Source organism: Balearica regulorum, chromosome 2, assembly GCF_011004875.1.
Source record: "Balearica regulorum gibbericeps isolate bBalReg1 chromosome 2, bBalReg1.pri, whole genome shotgun sequence".
Classification (NCBI taxonomy): Eukaryota; Metazoa; Chordata; class Aves; order Gruiformes; family Gruidae; genus Balearica; species Balearica regulorum.
The window spans coordinates 67,263,830-67,288,629 of record NC_046185.1 but is presented as its reverse complement, the minus strand read 5'-3'; the positions used below and the strand labels follow the sequence as shown (position 1 = coordinate 67,288,629).

At 40.2% G+C, this 24,800-nt stretch overlaps 1 protein-coding gene across 4 annotated transcripts in view; it reads right to left on the bottom strand.

Annotated features, from left to right (window-relative positions):
- The window catches only part of AHRR (aryl hydrocarbon receptor repressor), a 93,895-nt gene that overhangs the window by 43,272 nt on the left and 25,823 nt on the right, over nucleotides 1-24,800 (bottom strand). The window lies entirely within an intron of this gene.

Genomic DNA, 24,800 nt, shown 5'->3' with positions numbered 1-24,800 from the left:
CCTGTGTGTGACTAAATTTAAGCATATGATGAAAGACCAGCTTGTGGCTAATCATTGTATCCAAACAAACAAACAAAAAAATCTTTTATGATAAACAGCCTATTGAAATAAATTTGAGTCTGAAAAATTTTTCAGAAACATAACTAATGAGACCAAAATCCATTTTTACTGAAAAGACAGCTAAGAGAAAAGTTATGTGTGTGCATAAATAAGCAACTACAGTCTACTGGAATTTTCCCCACTTCAAAAAAGAAGACTGTAAGAATTGCATCTTACAGAAGAAATGCAATGAAGTCCTGATAACAGATTTATCTTGAGACTATCAATCAGAACAATTTTAATCTTTCTTGGCTGCAGAAGATGTGCAACATTTTACCCTCTTCAATTTAGATCTACAGTTTAGAACATTTAGTAAATCAATTCCTGAAGAATGAAATCAAATCAAAGACCAAGCGTGAAAATAACCACAACTAGGAAAGTGTACGAGAAAGCTTCTCTCCCTCTTCCTGATTGAATCAACCTGACAATGACTGACTTATGTGAGATTTACATGATCTTTGCTTCCCTTTTTGGATTTGATAACCTCTTTTCCAGGCCTGTATGTCAAACAGACTATCTCCTGAGCTTCCACTCCTCAATTTCTACTGCTTTTATAACATTCCTGTCCCTTTATAATTTCATTTGCACCATTCTGCATGGAAAGGCACGGGCCAAATTCATACCTGCTAGCTCCAAGAGGGAATTTAAGTCAGTATCTCTTAGAAGAGAGTTGAAAGAGCATGTGTCAGTAGGCCAGTATATCACCCAAGAGACTGTTTAAAAATAGCCAAAGCACACGATCTGGAGAGGATAAAGGAAACCTTTAAGATGAAATAAACATTGCATCTAAAATATTCACGCTCAGACCTTAGTGCACAGGATGTGCATATGTTACCCAGAAAACCAAATCTGGCTTCATCAGATTCAGAGTTAGAAATATCGTAAAGAGCAATTCTTTAATATCTACTTTACATAGCAGCTATACTCTACCCAATATTAAAGACACAGCCACATTTGCTTTCCAGTGTATTTTAAATAAGCAAACACACTTGACAGTGCAAGAATCCCTCCCTTTGAGTCAGATGGACACCACAGTACACTGCTGCACAATCACCCATAAATACACACACACCCCCCCCCCCCCAGAACGTGGCACTCTTTTTCTAAGGCAGAGCTACTTGGCTTTGGTCTTTTCTGCTACATGTGGGGACTGCCATGATGAGATTAACTGTATGAAGAGCTGCCTCGAGAGGTTAAATGAACCTAACGAGCTATGGGAAAAATATGCCTGAGAGGAGGTCCTTGAGCTTTGACTTTTTCTACTTCAGGAAGTAAAAGAACGTGACAAGACAAGATACGGGCAAATGAAACATCGGGAACAGTATCTTAAAGTTTTAAAAAAAAAAATTTCAGAATCAATTTTCAGGATAATTTTAAAACGCTGAACTGTAGTCCAGAACTTTTTAGAATGCTGAAGAAAACCAGTAACACGAAAATCTTACCTAAATAGAATGAAGTACAAGCCAACAACAGAAGTCAAAAATTGTACTACCAGAACCCTAAATTGATAATGTTAATATCCCTGGATATGTTTAATGTGTTTTCATACACATTACTTTTTTAATGATGCATTTAAAGACTAGTCCTGAAAAGCTATCCAAACAGATGGACCTTGCTCCCAACTGGAATCCCTTGTAAGTCAGAGGGCCTGCAGGGAAGATATTATGGTTTGTCCAAAAATAAATTGCTTTGCAGAACAGGAACCTTCTGCAGAATTAGAAAACGCATGCACATGATGTGTTCAATTACTACAAGAACTTTCATTTTTCACTTCCTCACAACTGTTTTGCTTTGCCTTTTTTCACAGCCAGGTTCCATGCTCAGAAAAAAAGATCCCAAGCAGAACCTAAAGACCCTAAGCAGGCCAGCAGTAGGCTTACATGTTCTGACCCCCTTGGCACTAGAGAAATTGAATTTTTAAAAAATGCCGCAGTCCCTAGGTCAACAACCAGAATTAGGACTTTCAACGTTTCTAAACATAATGAAAAATACTATATTTTAAAAAGGCAGGATGGGTAGAGGGTATTTGAAAGCTCTGAGAATGTAAATTGTGGCCCTGCTTTGATTTGCTTTTTACTTTTTAAAAACAGAGACTACTTAGATATAATGATAAAATTAAAAGGCAGCCACAGAGTTCTTATCAGTCTGGTCCCGTGTAAAGACAAGGAACAACCAATGTTCTGTATTTCAGAAACAAAGTTCTAGCTAATAAAATATAACCTTTTCTCCAGTTTCAACTCTTCTGTATATGTGTCATTGACTTGAACAGGCAAGTCTGAGTCCTGTGAAGGTGCCTGCTACCTTGACTCATAGCAAGCTACCAAAGAAAAACGAGTATTCCTTATGGGATAAGGACAAGAAACTTGTCTTCCACTCATGAAACATACAGGATTGCAGCCTCAACTTTCAAGGCAATTATAGTTAATTACAAGTTTCACTGAGTGATCAATACGAGGTGAATAGTGTGTATAAAGAGAATTAGGCACTTCTAGTGCTTCTTATGCTGTGAAGGTCTTCTGGTGATTTCTTACCTACTGACTGATCAGATCTGGTTTACACCTATTATGTGACATAAACATCAGTTTATTTCAGTTTTTCATCAGTTATAATATGATCTTAATTGGATATACACTGCGACTTGCTGCCAGAGTCAGCCTAATAACCACTGGAACAAAACTTATTCGCACTACGCTAAGGAAAATATGCATAGGTTTAAGGCAGAAGATTAACATTGCAAATTGCAATAGGCAAAAGCGAAGATGCTTTTGCACATATTCTTAAAAAATGTGACAGTTAACTGGGAAAAATGACTACTCTAGACCCTGCTTCATTTTCAGCCGAGTATTTTTCAGAGGAATCGTTAAAGACTTCGTCTATGAACGCTGCATCCAAAAGAGGAACATTTTTTCTCCTGCCGGGGCAGATTTGCAGGGAGGAGGCTCATTTCTGCCTTGCTGGTCTGGCAGGCAGCAGAGCTCTAGTCCTCTGATCAAGAGATCACTTTCATAACCACTTTTCTGAGGTCACAAATGAGTCTGCTGCAGTCACGCAACCCCTCGCCTACCAGAGCTTACTATAACAATACAGGTTCACGGAAACCTTTTAAAGAGGCAGCCCATCCTTTCGACCCACGCAGATAGAAGGCACACGCACGTAATCGCACGGGCTTCCCCCAAACGTGTTGTGGGACTGTTTTATTTCGGTTGGAGCAGGGAAGAAATCTATAGCTTGGAGTTTTATCTGGATGGAGTCATGTTGCCTGAGTAGAATTAAATAAAAAGTTAAGATAAACAGCTTTACAATTCTTTTAAACTATACTGGCACCTTTTTCAAATATTTATTCAGCCTGTTCCTTTTTATTATCTTAAAGGTCCATGTCTGCCAACCATGTGCTACTGTGAATTATGCTAATTAATATATTTAAAAGCCATGGTAAACAGTAAAACAAACATTCGATTCAATAAACAACAGATACGATTGCCCTGAATTAAACGCTGCCCTGCTGCAGTGTTAGAAACACCAACAATACAGAAATGGTAGATCAGGAAACAGCTTACTATCAAAAATTTATTCTGAAGAAATACTATGAAGATACAACAAGTACTCGTTAGAGCTAGGATAGAAAAGCCTATTTTATATTTCAGCCAACGGTGTCCCCACACATGACCAACATACTAATCTCTTCTGTGGACATGCCTTGTAGGGGGTAGCTGGAATGGCCTTTGGGTGGGAATTTAAAGAAAAAAGTTAAAAATCTTTTTTCTCTTATGGTATGTCAACTCTGCCTGATGAAGGGGGGGTTTCGCAAGCAATTAGCACTATGAAAGCAACCGTTGTTGTTGTTCCATCATGAATTATTTGCACTAATTACCTGAAATAAAGTTTTCAAAAACTGTTAAATTACTTTGGAGCCTACAATTTAAAAAATGAAGCTGGATGTATTGCTCATTGACATTTTATGAGGATTAGTATACAGACACACTTCGTTTAAAGGCAGCAGAAACATGCTTGCCCCAACCAGCTTTATAATCCATCTTAAATAAGTAACAATAGCAATGAAGGCAGAGCACTAAGCCCGTTGAGGACTCACAGCGTGGGCCAACATGACTCATTTGCACACTGTCCCACGAGCTCCTTGCTATTATTAGCCATGCTAGCCAGGTGAAAGCTTGTTCAGGTGCTCCCACACATGCTACAGACTGCTCCAGGGACTCTAGAAACGCACCCACAGGTTCTGAAGTGCCTTTGGCTTCATTCAAAGTGATATTCAGGCTGGACCTTGATGTCTATCTTCATCTGGCTCAAGCAGTGGGAGAAGTCCTCTCCCATCTGCACTGCAGTTTGCACAAATGATGACCTCGCGGTCTAGTTTTGATATGAAACTAATGACACCCCAAAATCAGCCTCGTCTTTGCTCCAGGTCTCACCTATATTTATGGATGGGAATTAGGCTGGAAACTGGACGGCGCATTGTGGGGTAGCTGCTGATGGACCTCACTGTCAGAGCCTGGCTTGTTCCGTGGATGGGAAGTCAGGGCAGCGAGGCAGGTCAGCTCCCACCTAAACAAAAAGATGTGACTTTGTCCCTCCTTGTGAACTTTGGCTAAACCACAAGAAGTTAATCTGAAGTGAAAGAGCGTTGGATGATAATGCAAGTATTTAATTAACACAGCAATTTTTCCTTTCCAGTTATGGAAAGAGAGACATGAGAATACTGTTGTGCTACTTTACCTTTACAAACAAATTACACTGTCCTTCTGTAGGCAGCTGGCAAAAAAAATCATTGGGAACAGCAGGAATGAGTTTATGTGTGGGTATTTCAGAGTAAACAGCTGCTAGAATACTTGCTGCTCAGCGTCGTTCTGCACGACAGTCTGGCCACAGAGCTGGTACCTAAAAAAAGCCTTGCCTTACCGAGACTCCTTTTTATATTCCTTAGCACATGAAAATAAAACCTTTGCAGTCTTTTTTCAAGAATATGACCTCTTCTACTCAAAGATAGTGTGGTCAATTGCTCCATTTTCTAAGGAGATGCCAGAAGGTATCTAATGCCTAAGTGCCATTGGACCTGCCAGTCTAGAGAAAGCATCAGTCACTAATTTAGTATAGTGAAATCAGGATAAACAATGACCTCTGTTGTGCCAATTTTCAAATAATTACTGCAAGCTTTCCTCATTCCCTCCACAGCTCTAAAAACTTGCGCCTGACAGTCAAAGATCTGTACACCACCTATATATATGAGAACATGCAGACAGTAATTTGGATTACCTGCAAATGTGCCTTTATGCTAATTTTTTAGTCATTTTGTGAAGTTTATTTCATTTGAAAATTATCCAGAGAAATGTAATCCAACTCACTTATACTCCAAAAATCAAACGATTTCAGATTAGTGTAATATAAATCGTTATTTAATAAATAAATTGACTTTAAACAGCTACTAAGAGGTATTCTTTCAATAGAAATAACTTTAAGTCCTGTGAGAAATTACAGTAATTACAATCGAGCTTTAAGGATTTCTGAGTAACACGGTTAGAAAAACTATAGGAAATCATGCTCAAAAAAACCCTTCTACCCTCACTCTCTTCCTGCTGCCCCAACATGCTGTACATACTTGATGCTCAGCTACCTTTCTACCATGGCCCAGTGCTTTCCAGCCAGGTTTTGTCTGGAAGTGGGGGAAAAAGTGTTCTGTTACTGCAATGTAAATGAAGTTCTACCTTGGCTAGGACTGCTGAAGGATACCTGGCTCTACTCAAGTAGAAGGCAGATTAAAGAAGACAGCAAATAGTGCAGCTGCAGAAATGTTTAAAGCAAGTTGTTGTGACTGAGCCTTCTGCGCGTGGTGCTCCATACAACCTGTCCTAGCATGGTATGGCCTTTGCCTGATGTGCAGGACAAGAAAAGGAACTGGAGTGCCTAACCATAATGCCCTGGCTAAGGCAACGCAGCCGGGAGTCGATGGAGTCAAGGCAGGATGGGGCAGGCTGGGAACGGGGCAGCTGGAACATTCTTATGCCTGATGTATTTTCCACTGCCCAGATGTTCCCCAGTTGACACGAGTTGTGAGACGCTGGATGCGCCAGTCCTGGAGAGTGTTCTGACCCCTGGGAAGCGCTAAAGAGGCCCAGGCCTGCCCGGCATTGAGGAGGCACAAAGGTATTTTGAAGCTCTGATTGTCTCTTCTCCCACTCGGTCTCTGTGCCAAGTTCAGCTGTGGCGCAAGATTCGTTTTGTACGTTAACCCAATGAGCTAAAATACCATCTGAGACCAACATGTAGTTAATTGCTGTGAGAAAAAAACTTTGAATTTCCTGACCTATTCAAAGTTTGAATTTCCCATTAATTCCACGCTCCCATACTAACAGATGGTATACAGGGTGTAGTTTCAGAACTCCCTGCATCAGAGCGTATACAAAGAGAACAAGACAAGCTGAATTGCACACCGCTGGAAACCTGCTCTTTATATGCAAAATGGTAAACTTCTAAATAAATCAGCTAATGTGCCCAAGCGCCCCCTCCCCCTACCATGCAGATAATCCTGGCTGAAACTGTTACGCCAAAGCTATCCCTGCCATGGGGAGCTGGGAAAGCACTGGTTAGCAGAGCTGACTCATCAGCTGAGTAGCCCACAACATCAGCCACAAAGGACCAAGAATGCTGGTGGTGGCATGAAGCGCGTGGGTGGGAGCAAGGAATAAGCAATCATCTGGCAGCCTAATGCAGTAAGGGAGGGTTGACAACAATTCATTATTTATTCCCCCCCTCCCGCCCTAAGGCTTCATCCTTCTGCTGCAGTGATTCTCATCATCTTGACGCTGTGGTAGGGCTCTGTGTAGGGGAGGGAATGAAAGGTACATCCCCTCCCTGTGGCCCATGCAATGAAAGCATCAGCAGGCTATCTGAGCTCACCACACCCGGACCACATAGGGCAAAAGGCCCTCGTGGAGGATAATGGAAAAGAGGTTTGCCTGGTCCTTCTGTCACCCAACAGGAGACAAGAACAATGTCTTACTAGTAAAAAAAAAAAAAAGAAAAAAGAAAAAAGAAAAAGCATCGCTTTCCCACCAAAGTCAGCCTGTGTTAGTAGAGAGAAGAGATGGAGATCCAGTGATCCAGCCCAGGAACGGCAGAGGGGGCAGAGGGCAGATGTAAGAAAAAGAGCTTGGGGATGAAGTGAGGAATACAGGGAAAGGGGAGAATGTTGTAGAAAAGACAGGAAAAAGGGGGGAAACCCCTATATGGAGATATCAGGAAAATGTACAGATGTGAAAGATGCAAAAAGGAAAAGCATTTAAAGAGGTGAGGTGGATTATCTCTAAAAAGGCCGCTAGAGAAAAATAGATGGACAATATTTCTCAAAGATTTCAGAAGAAAACAGATGAACAAAGTACACACACTGAAACAGGGAAGGAAAGTCACCAAGGTAAACAGCAAAAGCGCATTCAGAAAAAATAAAATTGGCAGATTTAATTAAAAGCTTGACATGAAAGTACACTGATAAAATCCCCCAAACTGTTCACATGTATCCCATTATCTCCATGTAGATCTGAGTTCACTTTCCAGTGTTCTTTCCTTCCAGCAGCCTGCTACCGCTGTGAATCTGGCTGCAATATGGCTAGCTGGTCCCCAATTTACCTAGCATGAAACACTCTCCAGTCAAATTACTGGAGTGGTGAAGGTGTGAGCTCACCCCTCCCAGTCTTCAGCCTTTTCAATGGCATTTTTGCTTTGATTCCTCAAAATACATTTAACTTCAGGCAATGCAATTTTCAAAACACTGGGCCAGATTCTGAAGGCCTGACTTGTAGTACTCCATTAACGCCAAAGTTAAGTGAAATATAATAAGGAATTAAGCACTTGACTAGTTGTCTTTATGTTTCCCTCCCAAACAAACCGGTTGTTTTCTGAGAACAGGCTTTTTGCCCGAATTTTGCCTACAGTAGGTCTTTCCTGGCCAATCACCTCAGTGAGAAAGAGACTAGGTTTCCCACATTCCTCTCCATCCTTGGAAAGTTTCTGTTACATCTCCCAGTCTCCACTACAGGCATTTCAGGGCTTAAAAGTCTTCCCCAACATGTTTTTCACATGCTGGTGTATGTATCATTTGGCAAGAGAGCGATGGAGAGTCACAACATTGTAGTTTGCCATCACAGGTTTTCTCTAGATGGAGAAACCGTTCCACTTTATTTCCCGAACTAAAACTAAGCTAGTTGAACATCATGTTCAAAGATTCAGAAGATGGGATATTTGCTGAAGCTAGAATATCTAAGCTAAGCACACTGACCTCTGTCTGGAGATTGTGACTTGACTAGATGAAAACAACAAAGAAACAATAAAGAAACTCCTCTTTTCCATATGACCTCTTGGAACTTGGTGCCCCTGGAGTGTTGCTGCAAGGGGCATGTCCTCTTTCCAGAAACTGACCTCTTCTCCCACCTCATTATGCCAGAGATGATTATCTCAGTCACACTACTGGTTTTAAAGATATTATCAATTACTACCATGATACTTATAAGGTGTGACTGCGAAGCAAACCTTCAAACTGATATTTTCTCTGCTTTCCTAGCCATAAATCGGCAGCAATAAATGTAGGGTAGGTCACTGTCCCCAAATAATACACCACTTACTACCAAATATATTAAACAATTTTGAAGTGCGTGCTAGCATCATGAAGAATGAATGAATATTGCAGTGCATAATACCTTTAAACTCTCTGCCATGTCACCAAGTCTGTATTTGGCTCATGAGAAAGAACTCTTCCGTTAAACAGGTATGTAGAGCTGTATTGCTAGGGTTTAATTATTATACAGTTCTGATGGTTCTCAAGAAGTGCTGAAAACAACCAATTCCTGATGAACAGATAGTAAATTGAGAGCACTCTGCACCTTGCATGACTGAGCCTTTAATAAATATTAAAGTAATTCCTGTATTTTTAAACATCTGTAGTTTCCTCACCCAAATATTACTTGAGATATACAGCCTTTTTCTATATGCAGCGATGTAGATTAAGACATAAAAAAATATGGAAAGAAGAAATGCAATTCCATTTTTCTCTACTTACTGTCTTAGCCCTCATAATAACATATTGGAGTATTTTCCACATAAATCCTTACATTCATCAGTTCAAGATGTATTATCTAGGTTAGATTACTTCTCCTCTCAAGAAATGTTTTCATAAACTATTATTTATTGGGCCATTTTCCCGTACGAGGTTTATAGGGGTCATTTGATGGCACAATATCATTTTAATAAATTATTTGGAAAAAAATACAGAGTTTTTGTGACAAGTTTTCAGTGACAGTGATATACAACATAATACTAACACAGAGAAGACACCATTTTCTGTACAGATGTTGAAACACTCAGGGGAATATGTAAGATTAATATAAGGTGACATATATGTTTTGCAACTATACAATTAGTAACATGGTTATGAAGTTGTTAATGGACTAGAAAAAGAAAACTTAAAATCTGTTGGGTTTTGATTTAGATCTTTGCTTGTTTTCAATCCTCTTCTCTCAACTTATTTCAGCTGTTTCCAATATGTAAATAGCCAACTCATGTTGCAGGTTGAGAGGTAAATGGGAATAACGGACACTTTATTATAACAAAAAACTACAGGCAGAGATTTGCTTCCTATATATGCCTTCAACTTGATACATTCCATGCAGGTATAAAAAGGGAATGCATTGAGGGGATTTCAGTGGAATTTTAGGGATGCAGTAAATCCATGTGATATGTGTTTGGAAAGACTGTTATATAGCATCAAACTTTCACAAAAGAAATTATGAGCTGCTTTGAAGGAAGTTTTAAAGTATGTTTGTAACTTCTCTTAGTAAGCATTTAATTTAGTTTACTGATATGCAGTCTGCTACCACTTGTACTCATATAGATGTCAAGATTTTAGAAAATTTATCAATTGTGTTATCTACATGATTGCACCAAAAATTATAATCAAATGAAAACTGGATTTATAAAGGGAAATCTGCTGTGCCTCATCTAAAAAAATATTCCATTTCATGGTGGTGAATGTTCAGAGCACAGACTAATATGCTACTGCTACATTAGACAGAGAAGAAAAGCATGTCTGTTAGTCAGTTAGGATTTTCTTTCCAATAACACAAAAAAGACACCAAACCAAATATAATTAGATGAAAAAGAAGTCATTTATAGCAATATATTGAGCTAAACTGTAGGACTAATCACATAGCAAAATGAGGTAAGCTGTGCAGAAACCAGCTCCCACCTCATGTTTTATGATTTCCAAGCATCTAAATAAGATCTAGTCACAGCCTAGCAAGACAGATATCTTGCACAGATTCAGCTGTATAAATCATGTGATAAATCATAAACTTTTGGGTTTGACTAAATCATCACTATATTTATTTACTTTCATACTTCTATAAACCTCCCAGCCACCTGTAGCTCTGCTTATAACTAACAAGATTTTTGTGCAGGAGAAATTGGTGAGTGACCAGGGCATGATTTCAGGCAATGCATTTCATCCATAAAGGCCAACGTGAAGAAAATGAATGATGGCTGTAGGAGAAAGAGTGAAAGATATGGGAAGAGGAGAGAGGATTGATAAGAATAAAGACTTGATAGGCAAGGATTATTACAATTACATGGGCTTAATGGGAAAAGGCTGGGCATAGAGGTGCCCATAGAGGTGGCACAACAAGTTACCCATTCAGACAAATGGGCAAGAAAGAGAAGTTATTAGCTATGATTTCTGTGAAGCACAAATGCTGGTGATGTCAGAAGAGGTTACAAAATGAGGAAGATACAAGATTTGGACAATGGTCTTTGCATCATGTTCAGAAAGGAAGTTATGTACCAGAAATGGTGGAGGGGGACAAGATGTGCCCAGGCTATAGATGCAAGATGGAGAGAGAAGGCAGAGTGTGGCCATGTACGATCCCCAGGGAGATGCCCAATGCCCAGGGCTGGGGCTGTGCCCAGTGCACCCCACCTGCCCTGCTCCTGGCTTTGATGGTGGGACAGGCCTTGGTTGGAAGGCCCTGATGGACACCATGGGGAGCCTCCATCCCTTAGGGAGCAGCCAGCCCTCACGGCACCTTGACAGGTGCTTCTGACAGTGGATGCTGGAGCAGCAGTGATGTCGGCAACCAAACAGACAGCGGTTAGGAGAAAAGAAAGGAAGTGCCAATCTTGTCCATGGACAGCATTCAAAGATATGCCAAACTTTTTTAGAAATTACGCAACAAGGAAGACTGAAAGGCATGAACTGAAGAGACTTCAGTCTTCTCTAAGACCGTGAGGATTGGTCAGAATGTGGAAAATCAATTATTAAAGAAATCCTTAGAAATGGTGTCTGAGAGTCATCTGATAATGTCCTTCCTTTCATGTCAACACTGAACAAATGCCTCGGGCTGCTACTCAGAAAAGATATCACAGTTGAGTGTTGCATGACATAAAATAAGAGGTTGCAGTGATTGGCACATGTTTTCTGGTGTAGTAACTAGGTTAACCAAGGCTGTTTACCTGAATTCTAGTGAGGTGATTTGTTTATTGCTAGCATTTAATTTAGATTTCATTTGCTCTTTTTAAACTCTAAGTACAGTATGCAAAAAAACCCCATGCACCCCAAGTACATTTTAAAAAGTCAATAAAAAGCTATCAGTAATCAAAATTTAAATTGAATTTATCAGACACTAAATAAAATCTTGAAAAGACAGAATGAATTACAGAAAACCCTCAGACCACTTAGCCTTGCCCTCTTCCTTTGTATCCTCTTGTCCCTGGGTTGAGTCGTTCCAGTGGATCTTTAGGGCTATTAGAAATGGAAACACACTTCGCCCCTCAGAATATGGAAACACACTTCGCCCCTCAGAATAAAAAACTGGTTAGTCACTGACAAAGCATGCATATACCTAGCATAAGACAGGAAACAACAGACACATACAGACAACGCAGAGGGAGCAATACAAAAACCCAATGCGACAATACTGATGCACATGACAGGCAATGGTCTCAGAGCTTCAGGGGCCCAACAATTAGCAGGACTTTGGGAAGCAGAACAAGACAGATGCTTTTTAAAATAAAACTCTTGAAAGTAGATAATAAAACACATCTGTGCATGGTTAATAGATAGAAGCAACACAGCATTTATCTGAAAATCTAGTAAGTAGATGATGGAAACCAGTGAAGGATCTGGCTATTAATCTTTATCCTCTCCCCTCCAGCCTATACTGCACTTTCCTACCCCCTCCACCCACCCAGCTTGACTACAACCAGTAAACCTATCTTTACACTTCATCTATAGTAGGTACGAATTCCAGTTGAAAATCGTAATAGGGAAAAGTGCTGGTAAGTACAGTTTAAAATAATATAGTTTTGTCTAGTCTTGACACATCTTTGCAACCTCCATATTTCCCCTGCCCCCTACGTTTAGCCTTCAAACTGCATCTCATGAACTTGTCAGGGTCCCAGCAACCACTGTGTACTGCTAGTGAGGCGTATGAGACGGCATTTCAGAATTTCATGAACTGACTCTATAGAAGTACTACAAAGTCCAAAAGCTAAATAGTAGTCTTGTAATTCAAATTATTTTTTAAAAGTTTTAGAAAGGAAGCAATGTTTTAGATTTACATCTGATTGGCAGGCTCCTAACTCAAGATATTAATGGGTTTGCCTTCTCAAAAGTCTCATCAGAAATAATTCCTGACTATATTCACACTACTCTGGAAGAGTTCTCTTCAAAGGAGCTATGACAATACTGTCATATGGTTCTCACCCATCTCCATCCATGCTGCTATCTGGCAAATGGTCTTAGGACAGCTTGCTGGGTTTTGCCCAAAAATGTGATGAATGACAAGAAATGCTAAAGCTGGAGGGACCTATATGCCCTGAAACATGTGTTCTCACTTGGTCTGAGCCTACACTTGCAGCTTTCCATCTCCATGGACCACAAGTGTCATCTTGAGATCTGCCTTAGCATAGCCAATATAATTGTACAAAGATTGGAGTTACCTGATTTGGCAAGCACCAGAGAGGCATGTCTGCACTGGACATGATGGAGTGTAGCGCAGAGGTCTTAGAGCTCACTCTAAGAATATTGGTGTGGGCACACAGTGTCTTATGCTGCTTCATGGACATAACAGGAGCTTGAAAAAAAGTGTGACTGTATTGGAATGGCAAGGCACATCATACTCTAATAAGCTGTTCCTTCTCAGAAGGACTAATTCACATGGGCTTATCCCCAAAGTGACATAGCCACTCTGCTTCTTGCTACAGGGCCCGTTCTAACATCCGCATTGTTTCAGAGTTCTCTGCAGAGAGCTTCACCATGTGCTGTAAGACAAAAGTGAGGCGGTAGCAAAGTGAGAAGAAAAACCAGGAGGACAGTCTCCCACACTGTTCTCTAGCTTAAAACTATTTGTCCTGTTTGTCTTCAAAGGCCTATGCAATTGTATTATGCCAAGCTAAATTCCTTGTTCTGTTGGATAAGAGGTATTGTCTTTCCTTTAAAACATAGCTGTGTTTAAAATAAGTAACAAAGTAAATCATTTTCTTGACAGTAAAGAAACACGTTTCCTCTCAGAGATGGTAATCACTCATGAAGCTGAGAACAAGTGTAAACCAAGCCAAAGTTCATGCCTGAGGGAATGCTTTCCTACCTCACATCCACTGCAGCAGTGATTAGGACAGGATTATTGCTAGGACCTTCTACAGTCACTGCAATTGCTAGCAACTTCTGGAGTAAAAATACAATCTTTCCTAAGATGAAAACCAAACTTGTTTCCATATTCAAGGAAAACTTGGGTTACAGTGGAACTAAACTTATGCTAAGTTCTTTCTCAGTCTCCAACATCCAAACACAATTTAACGCAAGAAAATGAGGTCAATAAAAGTTCATTCATTATAGTGTAGGATAATAGAATTTGATCCACAGGGGACTCTGAGGGTATTTCAACAGCTGGTACCAGGCTGAGCCAAGGAGGATCTTAGCTGCAGAGGAAGGACCGAGGAAGCACAGTGCTCGAGCAAGATGAACATCACTGAATACAAAAGACAGTGCGTATATCAGTCTACTGGATTAGATAGGCCCAGTTTTTTCCTTGCCACATACCTACATTTATTTACATCAATGCTAGATGAGATTAATAGTGTGAGCTAACCAAACGCAACAGAGCATAAAACCCTACCAAATCAGAATGGTTAAAAAGGACTAAGCAAGCTGGAGAAAGATAAAGACCCGCACTTAACAGCTCAAAGTATTTTGGGGACTTCCCCTAGCATTGGACCAGTATAGCAGCTATGGTTTGTGGGAACACCTATAAAACCAGCCACTGTGCGTGTCTGTGACCATGTTGTCTGGTTCTGAGTGTACTTTTGCTAGAGACAGTGGAACTCTTCCAGTGCCAAATGCCCTCAAGAGAATTCTAACAAAGATTCCCCTCCTGTCCCTTGTCATTTCCAACTCCCTGGTTTTATAATCAGTCTTGCCAATACCAGGAGAAACATTGAGGCCCACAGGGATGTTCACTTGATTGGTATCCAACAACAGAAAAGTGGTATAAGATACAGATCCAGAATCGCAAGAGGAAGTTCTGCAAGAAGAATCATAATGATGGTGTATTTCCCAAAGACAGCACAAAGTCTATGAGTTCAGCCCTCTTTATGCAGATGATTGGCTCAGCCTAACAGCTCTGAGCTTGTGAGGTCTGACAATATGAACAACCCACAGCACATGACACGAGTACCCATGGAGTACCAGAAAAGACCTGATGCTTATTTATAAATAAGGTCCTTTATTTGCCATTACTCAAAAAAAATAGACATGGATTTTAGAGCTAGTCTCAGAATATGACATTTAACATAATGTTGCACTGTCAGGTTCCCTTGGTCTTCAAAGGTGACAGGAACTCAAGCTATTTAAGAGTCCTCTTTTCTTCCTGAATATTGGCTTATTCTGAAGAAAATCCTGCTTGTAAATCTACTCTCTTTCTGCTACAAACCCCATATAATTTGCAGGAAACTAAAGAGAAAGCCAACTACCAGAAGGAGGTCCATCGTCTTACAACAAGGCACAAAGAGGAGATATGGTCCTCTTCCAAGAGTCAATAAAGGTCTCCCAAGGGTCAGAGAGATCTCCAGGTTATCCAAGAGAATGTGTAGCACAAAACAACCTGAAGTATTTGTCACATGGAATGAATGGTGTCACCAGGAAACATGGGCAAAAGAAAAAAGTGAAGCATTGGTATAAGCAATATGTCACAATAAAATGGTCTCTCTGGCCATTAAAAATGTCAAAAAAATCCATTCAAAATAATCCACCATTTGAAAGTGGGTAATGTAGGGAAGAGTCAATGTGCAGCTGCTTCTCCAGAAATGAGTCCTGCCAGATCAGGAATGAATATATGCAGCTAGCCTGCTTAAACTCTTGATGCTTGTACTAAAATTTCACTGATGTAGTATTTTAGCACTTGATCAGATAATGACTTGCAGACAGTAGGTCTTCCTTCAAAGATTTACTTACATACCACTTACGAGCAGAACACTTTTTCCTCTTTTCAATTGCTATATTGTTATGAAGATGGTAAAATTATAGAGCAGTAGAGAGTGGAAAATGTTTCTTTCATGCACACTCCCTTTTTGGCTGAACCACTCTGAATGCAGTGGTAAATTGAATACGATGATTTGATACAGCCACAGGAATAACCTTACCTGTTACCCACTCTGACCATGAAGGTTCCTTCTCAGTGCAAGTTGTTGAATATGCTGCCCTAAAGACCCCTAAACAGCCTAAATGCTTATAGACAAGCTAATAAGCTATGACTGTGGACTACAGCAACAAATACCCTAAAGGCATTTTGTATGTGTGCAAAAAGAAAAGTCCTTATTTCTCTTTCAAGAAAGAAATCATTTAGGCGTTCCATTTCAGAGGACAGCACTGGGAGTACTATAATCAGTAGAATAAAAAAACCCAAACAAACAACTTGTAATTGTGAAACTGTTCAGATACGTTGGGGACATCTTGACTCAGGGTATCAGCTTCAACGCTAACTAAGCAGAGAACCACAACTGAAATCCTACATTTATGACTCAAAGTACAGGTTTCATCAAAAACTAGAGGCTTGTTGATAATCTGAAAGCCTCTTACTATTTCCATAATGAAAATCAATATATAAATTATACCAAGAAAAGATTGGTGGGAGTGAAGAGATGGAGTAAAGGAGGCATAATTCCATGATTGTTGATTTAGGCATTTTACCCTGCTCTCAATGTAGCCTCTCTTATAATCTTTATTTGTATTTCTTATCTTTTATTAGGTTTCCTAGAGAGGTTGTGGATGACCCCTCCCTGGAAATGTTCAAGGCCAGGTTGGATGGGGCTTTGAGCAACCTGGTCTAATGGACGTTGCATGGCATGGCATTGGCAAACCGCCCCCATGGCAGGGGGGTTGGAATTAAATGATCTTTAAGGTCCCCTCCAACCCAAACCATACTATGATTCCATGATTATTTTACTTCTATTCTGTGATTCTACTCTATTACTTCTATGATTATTTTACTTTTACTTTATCTGTTCTAAGTATATCCAGTACAAAGGACCTGAAAAGAGTCCAATGAAAGGACGTCAAGATGATGAAGGGACTGGAGCATCTCTCCTATGAGGAGAGGCTGAGAGAGCTGAGACTGTTCAACCTGGAGAAGAGAAAGTTCAAAGGGGGGTCTCATCAGCATGTAGAAATACTTGAAGGGAGGGTGTGAAGAAGATGGAACCAGGCTCTTTTCAGTGGTGTCCAGTAACAGGACCAGAGGCAATGGGCGCAACCTGAAACACAGGAGGTTCCCTCTGAACATCAGGAAACACTTTTTCACTGTGAGAGTGACCAAGCACTGCCACAGGTTGCACAGAGAGGTTGTGGAGTTTCCATTCTTGAACATACTCAAAAGCCATCTGGACACCGTCCTGGGAAACTGGCTCTAGGTGTCCCTGCTTCACCAGGGTGGCTGGACCAGATGACCTCAGAGATCCCTTCCAACTTCAACCCTTCTGTGATTCTGTGATTCACTAAGACTATGATTTTAAATTTAAGGGAAATCTTCAGGCTACTGGAACCAGCTAACAAATGAAAGAATAAATTTTCCCATGGAAAAGTATCCAGTGTAGGCCATAATTGTAACAATAAACTCCAATGTATGAGATTACTTTCAAAATCAGTTAAATCTTTTTGTTGCAAAAATTTCCTTGCTTATGTAAAGTAAAATCTAAAAACCGTATTTATACCAAAAGAACAGAACTTGTCAATCCAGAAAAACACTAGCTGAGAGATTTTGAAAAAAAAAAAAACACCTCTGTGAAAACAGAAATGGTAGGGAGAGACAGTGGAGGGAAGAGGGATGCCTGATAACCCCTCTGCTTGCACTGCAGTGGAATCTGGATCCTTAGACCAGGAGCTTTGGTTGAGGTAAGCAGCACTCATAAAGCAGTGTTGAATAGCATTACGGTGCAGATAATTGCACTGAAAGCAAGATCATTCTTTGCTTCCCTACCCACCTCAAGTTTTAATTTCTTTATTTTCCATGACAGGCATGTCACAACAGAAACAGGTCTGCAAGCTATGGAGTGTGGACTGCAGCACTAAATATTCAAACACTACAATAAGTAACAGCTGTACTTCCTTAGGAGAGCCTAATCTAAAGAATCTAATGAATGAACCTAAGGAATCTGAATCAAAGTAGTAAGAAGTCCATGTACATTATTGAGCTATGAGATCAATGGCCATGGGTACAAGTAGGAGGAGATGAAAGCTGGAACAGACTGCAGTTAACTGAGGATACTGAAAATCAGGCCAGCTGGGAGGAATCCTTTGTTGCTTTCCTCTTAAAAGGGATAAATCCAATTTCCAGTAAAGATCAACATTGATGGGAATTGGATCACACCGAACACATAAATGAGTAAAAGGAAATGACCGACTAATATAAATCCTAAATGCAAAGAAAGACAGAAACCACACAGTCTGTGCTATCCTGCCAGAACTGAAAAAATAAATACATACAAGAGATTTAACCAAAGGGGAGAAACAGGTTAGAAGGAGGGAAGGTGGCTTGGTGAAAGTGACCAGGAAATCCTGGAACTGATGGTTCCTCCAGCAGCAGCAATCTGAGGCACAGCAACATGAAGACACCAAACATAAAGAACTGAGACTTCAGTACACCTGGAGAACTGGAAGGCAAATCCTCAGGGGACAGATATCTAAGTGAAGTAGGAGCTGGATGTTCTTTCAACAAGCCAATGTGCAGTGGATAAGTGTAAACTATCTCAGTGGCAGTGAAGAGTGGGAAATATAAGATCATCTTAACAAAATCCTGAGTTCTTCAATGTCTGGAAACTCACAGAAAATATATTTTTTAAATTAATAAAATAAAGCACAAGTGTATAAGAAGAAAAACAGAAAAGCCAATGCATAAACTGAGATGTAGCAAGAAAGGGAACATTATAAACGGCATGCTGGAAGTCCTTTAACTATACAAGGTTGGGAAAAGAGTTTTCTGCTACTCAGCAGAGGGGGAACTACATATAATGCAAAAAAAAAAAAAAAAAGTTTGTTTATTGCCTCTTTTTGCTTCCATCAGCTAGGATCAGACAGATACTGCCACAGAACACCAGCAAGAAGGCCAAAACCTAAGGTGTTGATGAGTTTCATATTTGCAAGTTAGTTGCATCTGGTGGAAGGCATAGAATCATAGAATCATAGAATGGTTTGGGTTGGAAGGGACCTTAACATCATCTAGTTCCAACCCCCCTGCCATGGGCAGGGACACCCTCCACTAGAACACATTGCCCAAAGCCTCATCCAACCTGGTCTTAAATACTTCCAGGGAGGGGGCTGCCACAACCTCTCTGGGCAACCTGTTCCAGTGCCTCACCACTCTAACAGTAAGGAATTGCTTTCTAACATCTAATCTAAATCGACCCTCCTTCAGCTTAAACCCATTACCCCTTGTCCTGTCACTACACTCCCTCATAAACAGTCCCTCACCAGCTTTCCTGTAGGCCCCTTCAGGTACTGGTAAACTGCAATTAGATCTCCCTGGAGCCTTCTTTTCTCCAGGCTGAACAACCCCAACTCTCTCAGCCTGTCTTCACAGGAGAGGTGCTCCAGCCCTCTGATCAGCTTCATGGCCCTCCTCTGGACTCGCTCCAACAGCTCCATGTCTCTCCTGTACTGGGGCCCCCAGAGCTGGATGCAGTACTCCAGGTGGGGTCTCAGCAGAGCGGAGTAGAGGGGCAGGATCACCTCCCTCAACCTGCTGGTCACGCCTCTTTTGATGCAGCCCAGGACATGGTTGGCTTTCTGAGCTGCAAGCGCACACTGCCAGCTCATGTTGAGCTTCTCATCAATCAATACCCCCAAGTCCTTCTCCTCGGGGCTGCTTTCAATCCATTCCTCACTCAGCCTATAGTCGTGCTTGGGATTGCGCCCACCCACGTGCAGGACCTTGCACTGGGCCTTGTTGAACTTCATGCGGTTCACACGGGCCCACCTCTCCAGCCTGTCAAGGTCCCTCTGGATGGCATCCCTTCCCTCCAGCATGTCAACCACACCACACAGCTTGGTGTTGTCGGCAAACTTCCTGAGGGTGCACTCGATCCCACTGCCCATGTCGCCAACAAAGATGTTAAACAGTGCTGGTCCCAGTACCGACCCCTGAGGAAGTCATTGCAATGTATTCTGAGAATGAGCTGAAGCAGGCTCAGAGCTATTAGTCTATGAGAAATCATGATAAGAAGGGGATGTTTTGAAAGACTAGAAGAGTCTTTAGAAAGCATGGGAAGAGGAAACCAAAGAACAGTAAGACCACCAAGCTGAACTTCAATCCCTAGAAAAGTACTGGAGAAAAATATCAGCCAACCTATTTTTAAATACTTAAAGGTAAGAAAAAAGATGTAGAAATCAACAAATCTGTCAAGGATATGTTGCCATATTACACTAAATTACCTTCTACAACTGGACATGTGGATGAGAAGAACAATAGATATACATGTCTTGGTAACTTTCAAAAGGTTATTCCTGCTGTCTCACAATGTTTTCGTAAGTAAACTGAAGAATCTTGTTGGAAGGGGGTCCAAGCTTACTTAAGAAACCATAATCTGAGAAAAGTTATCAGTCATTTCATGTAAAATGGAAGGATCCATTGCACATACCCTAGATTAATTTTGAAAAAAAGACAAAAACAGAGCATCAAAAATGGTTAAAGAAAAAACCAAAGGAGCAAGACAGGTCTGTTCTGTCTAAAGAAGGAAAGACTGAGGGAAACATGGGACAACTTCATGGCTGTAAAAGCAGAGGTGCTATGAGAAAAGGGAATAAATTGTTCTTCTACAGAAGGAGGGCTTAAAGTGCAGTAGCAGAGATCCAGCCTGGATGTTGGAGATTGCAAAGGAAGGTGTGGAATCACTCATGTTGCAGATTTACAGATCTTTAGACAAATGTCCCTCAGGTTTAGGCATATTTGATTCTTCATTCAGGAAAGTCCATTACAGGCCTGCTTCCTAAAATCTTAAATTTTATGTGGAAGAAGATGACATAACATTCATAACAAGTTTCTCAGATTCTACTGTAATTCCATTTAAAAATCCATATATAACTTCAGTCTAAGGCAGGTCAAACAACATATCTCCAGTGTTTGACTCTCACTAATTTTTGAAAGATCTGGATTACAATTTTAATATAAAAATTACAGAAACCTTGAATATATTTATTCACAGAATTAATCCAGGACTCTCTGCATTCCTTATTTAGTCATCCATAAATTTATCAAATTTTCAGCTTTCAAGATGAAATGAAGCGTGGAAGTAAATACAGAGAAGGCATTGAAGTCTGGAAATAAACAAACACAGAGAGTCAAAATAATACTGCAAGGGAGATTTTTATTGGGAAAAGACTGGTTTTGTGTGTGCATGCATGTCTCTGTGTTTGCTTATGTGTATGTGTGTATAAACACAAAATACAAATTTGTGCATGCATAAAATGTCCAGATGGGAAAAATAACATAAGCTATTGAATTACATTACTTTTTATCTAAATGATATCGTGAGGCATTTAAAATACTTCTGCTTCTTGAATAATCAAAAAATTGATCCATATTAAGGTCTCTACATTTGCCATCCAAGACTGTACTCAGCAGCATTAGTTATCATTTATTAGGCATGCTTATGGCTAAAAGGATTAACATTAATGAATGGTATGGTGAAGGAAAGTTTGAGTGGCCGACCGATATAAGGTTAGTTACACTAGGAACTAAAAGATGAGGAGCTTTAAGCCCTGGTTGTAACTGTATTGGTCTATGTAAATTGTCGTAACTATTTTCCTTACAGATAATGGGAAGCTTATGTTAGCTGTCTCTTAGAAAGGATCTGAGATGCTAAAAGAACAAGGTGCTGTTCTTTTTACATTGATTTACAAAATTAACACCTATACTAGAAGGGAACAATTTAAATGATCAACAAAAGGGAGTCCGCTTTGAAGTGGAGCAAGACCACCATTTTTCTGCCAGTGGAAAAACTGAGAAATAGGAGGTACTAAAGGATGTATTGTCAAGAGTGGTAAAGGAAGACAGACTACAATTAACCAAGATGGAACATGGCCAAGACAGAGGCCCAGCGAGCTCAAGGGGTCACAGCCACTAAGTACCACTCCATTCCCACAGGAGCCCCACCCAAGGCAAATTTCTTTCAGGGCCAAATGATCGGCACAGCTTCCTGTAGCAGTTGATGCCTTTCAGTCTAAGTACTGGTTTAGGTCCATGCTGCTTTATACAAGAGATCTGGTGAGATTGGAAGGTTACTGCTGCGAGCCATTTTGAAGTGCTTATCAGGAAAATGCAAAATGACTAAATGCATATAGCTTGGGGGGAGTGGGGCTATTAATAGAGCCACTGCCAACTGATAACAGAGACACAAAGACTGTAAACCAAGTAGGCAGAAGAATTGTTCTGAAGCCAAAGGAAAACATTGCTAAGAATGAGAGAGGGAATCCACCATAGTGACTGCTAAACTGAATGCTAGAAAAATCTGTCTCGACAAACAGATCTGAATTTTGGAAAAGAACCAGGCCTTTGCTTAAGCAACTTAAAAGATGAACTGGCCATATGCTTCAAGGTACTAACCTGTAATGGTCACCAAAGAGGGAATAAATAACGGATGGATATTCTCTATCTTCTAATACCTAATTCTCTGCAAAATTATTTTCATACTTGAAATCAATATGGTGAGGTCACTCCATACCCTTTAATTGGCTATTGATCTTTATAAATACAACATTTGTGCTACACACCCGACTATTGCAGAGTAGCTACTGAAAGGACATCTAGTGGTAAGTAAATGAGTATGTCTAGAAGGCACTGGGACTATTAAAGGTGTGTAATTATAATTGTCATGGGAATTGCTGAACTGTTATGGGTTGAATCTGCAATGTCCTATATGAACTTATGTGCCAAATAGCACTATTCACAGTTTAAAAAAAAAAATATTGGAATATTGCATAGCTGAAAAGAACTCATTTCCGATATGTTTTGCTTGATATTCAAGCCAAGTTCATCATTCAAGCTTGCTCATCATTAACGCTTGGATCCTCCACTATGCCACTCTAAAATATCCTAAGCAATTCCTTCCCTTCTCATCCTTCTCTCCTATGAAGACAAACAGCTGAAGCATTTCAATTGTACACATTCGAGCTAATTTCAGTCTTTTTTTTTTTTTGTCCATCCAACTTTATAGTCACTTCTTGCCTGTGTTTATTCCAAACCCCTTAATAAGTACTAATGCCCTTGTGACCAGGAGATGCCCACAACAGAAAGCTGTATTCCAGATGGAGTCATGCTGGTTTCATGCAGAGAGGGATTATAACCTTCCTGTGTAGTGACACGCTGCCTCTGGGCAAACAGACCAAAATCCACACTTGGCTTTCTTGTTTATGTCAACATATCGTATTACAAGCATAGAACAATTTGCTGACCAATGTCCCTCTTCGATTATTGTTTTTATGTTCTCTTTTCCAGGGTTCTCTCTTCTGTTGAACATCAGTTCCTCTGGATTAATGTTCCCTGACTGAATTAGTACAGATTTGCTAGGTCAGTTTTTCCAGATACATTTTTTTTTTATCCAATTTTATAACATCTCTGTATGGCGCTGGTCTGTTCTCTGTCCTCACAGTGTGTGCAACAGCTCACAACTTAGTACCATCCTTTGATTTAAAAAGCCACAAACTAACCATTTCTTCTCTTCTGTCCTCTTTCATCACGACAAAGATCGAAACACTGGGATGGATACTTTTTGTTTGCTTTTTACCAAAGTTTTTGTTTAAAAAAAATTCAGATTCTGCCTTATTACTCCACAACTACAAGGAAGCAGATCGTGACGTGCCAGGAAGCTGAGGCTGCAGCTCCTGGTCTTACCCAAACCTTAGCACCCATTCCTCACCCAGCTCTGTTTCCAGGGCTCACTCTCCTCCACTCCACCCTTCTGAAGCTCCAGACTGCTCTCTTGTCTTAAAATGGCATGTAGTTTCCTTCCTTTGCTATAAACAATGCTTTCTGTAACCTTAGTTTCATGATGTAAACATTTAAAAATAAGAACGAAGGGAACACAAACTATGTGTTCAATTAGGTAATTTGGGGATTAAATTAAATGAAATCTCTCGAAACATGGAACATTTCAGAGTAATGAAGTCTGGCTTTACTTGTTTTCTTTTTAACCTTTGCCTTTAAAAAAAGGAGACGATGGATCTTAGAAACTCTGGCAGAAGAGTAGTAAAGGCAGCTGAAGACAGCTTATTGCTTGTGAATCCAAAAGAAAGGAAAGTAAAGCTCAAGAGGAAGGGGCCGTAACACTCAGGTATGTGTTTGAAGGAAAAGAGAGGCACTCTATACACTGCAGGATGCTGGGGGCTCAGCAACCAGCTGCCACAGTTGACATGGGAGGCTCCTGCTATCTGTAACATCACCATTTGTAATCTGATGTCAGCTTGTAAAATGCCCCGCAGTCTGCCAAAGCCTCTTCAAAATCCGGTATTTCTTTTATACTGAAATATATTTTAAAAAGCAAGGAACCAACCAACAGATATCATTCTGCAGTCAAAACAAAACAATACAAAACAAAACAAAACAAAACAAAACAAATCAAATAAGGCTCCTACGCATACACTGTGCATGATAAGGAATAGTAACAGGAAGGAGTAGTAAAGAGCAGTAAAATAAAAATAATGTCCATAAAATATCTCTGCAATTATACTCCTTCAAATAGCCTTTTTTTTTTTTTTTAAACAACTCTAGAGAGGATTTTCATTGTTAAATCCCTAACCCAGATTTTGCTCTTGTGAACTCTTCAGCAACAGAAGAAACTAAAACTGTCTGGAAGTTTAGAAGAATTCTTATTATATACATCTGAACATGCACATTTGGCTTTCATTGTGCAATGTGCCAGACAGCTACAAAAATAAAGCGCAGCCTACTACAGCTTTAGTGAACACTTTAAACTTCAGATCTCACTTATCCTGAAAGAAAGTCATCTTTTTGGCCTTTGAAGCAAGCCCATTTCCTCTTGGCATACAGCAAACACAGGTAATACAGTAGTTGCTTGACTTTCACATGGTATTTAAACAGACATTGCAAACATGCACGATAATAGCTTCAAAAAGTGAGTTCAAAGTATCTACAGGTATTACATCT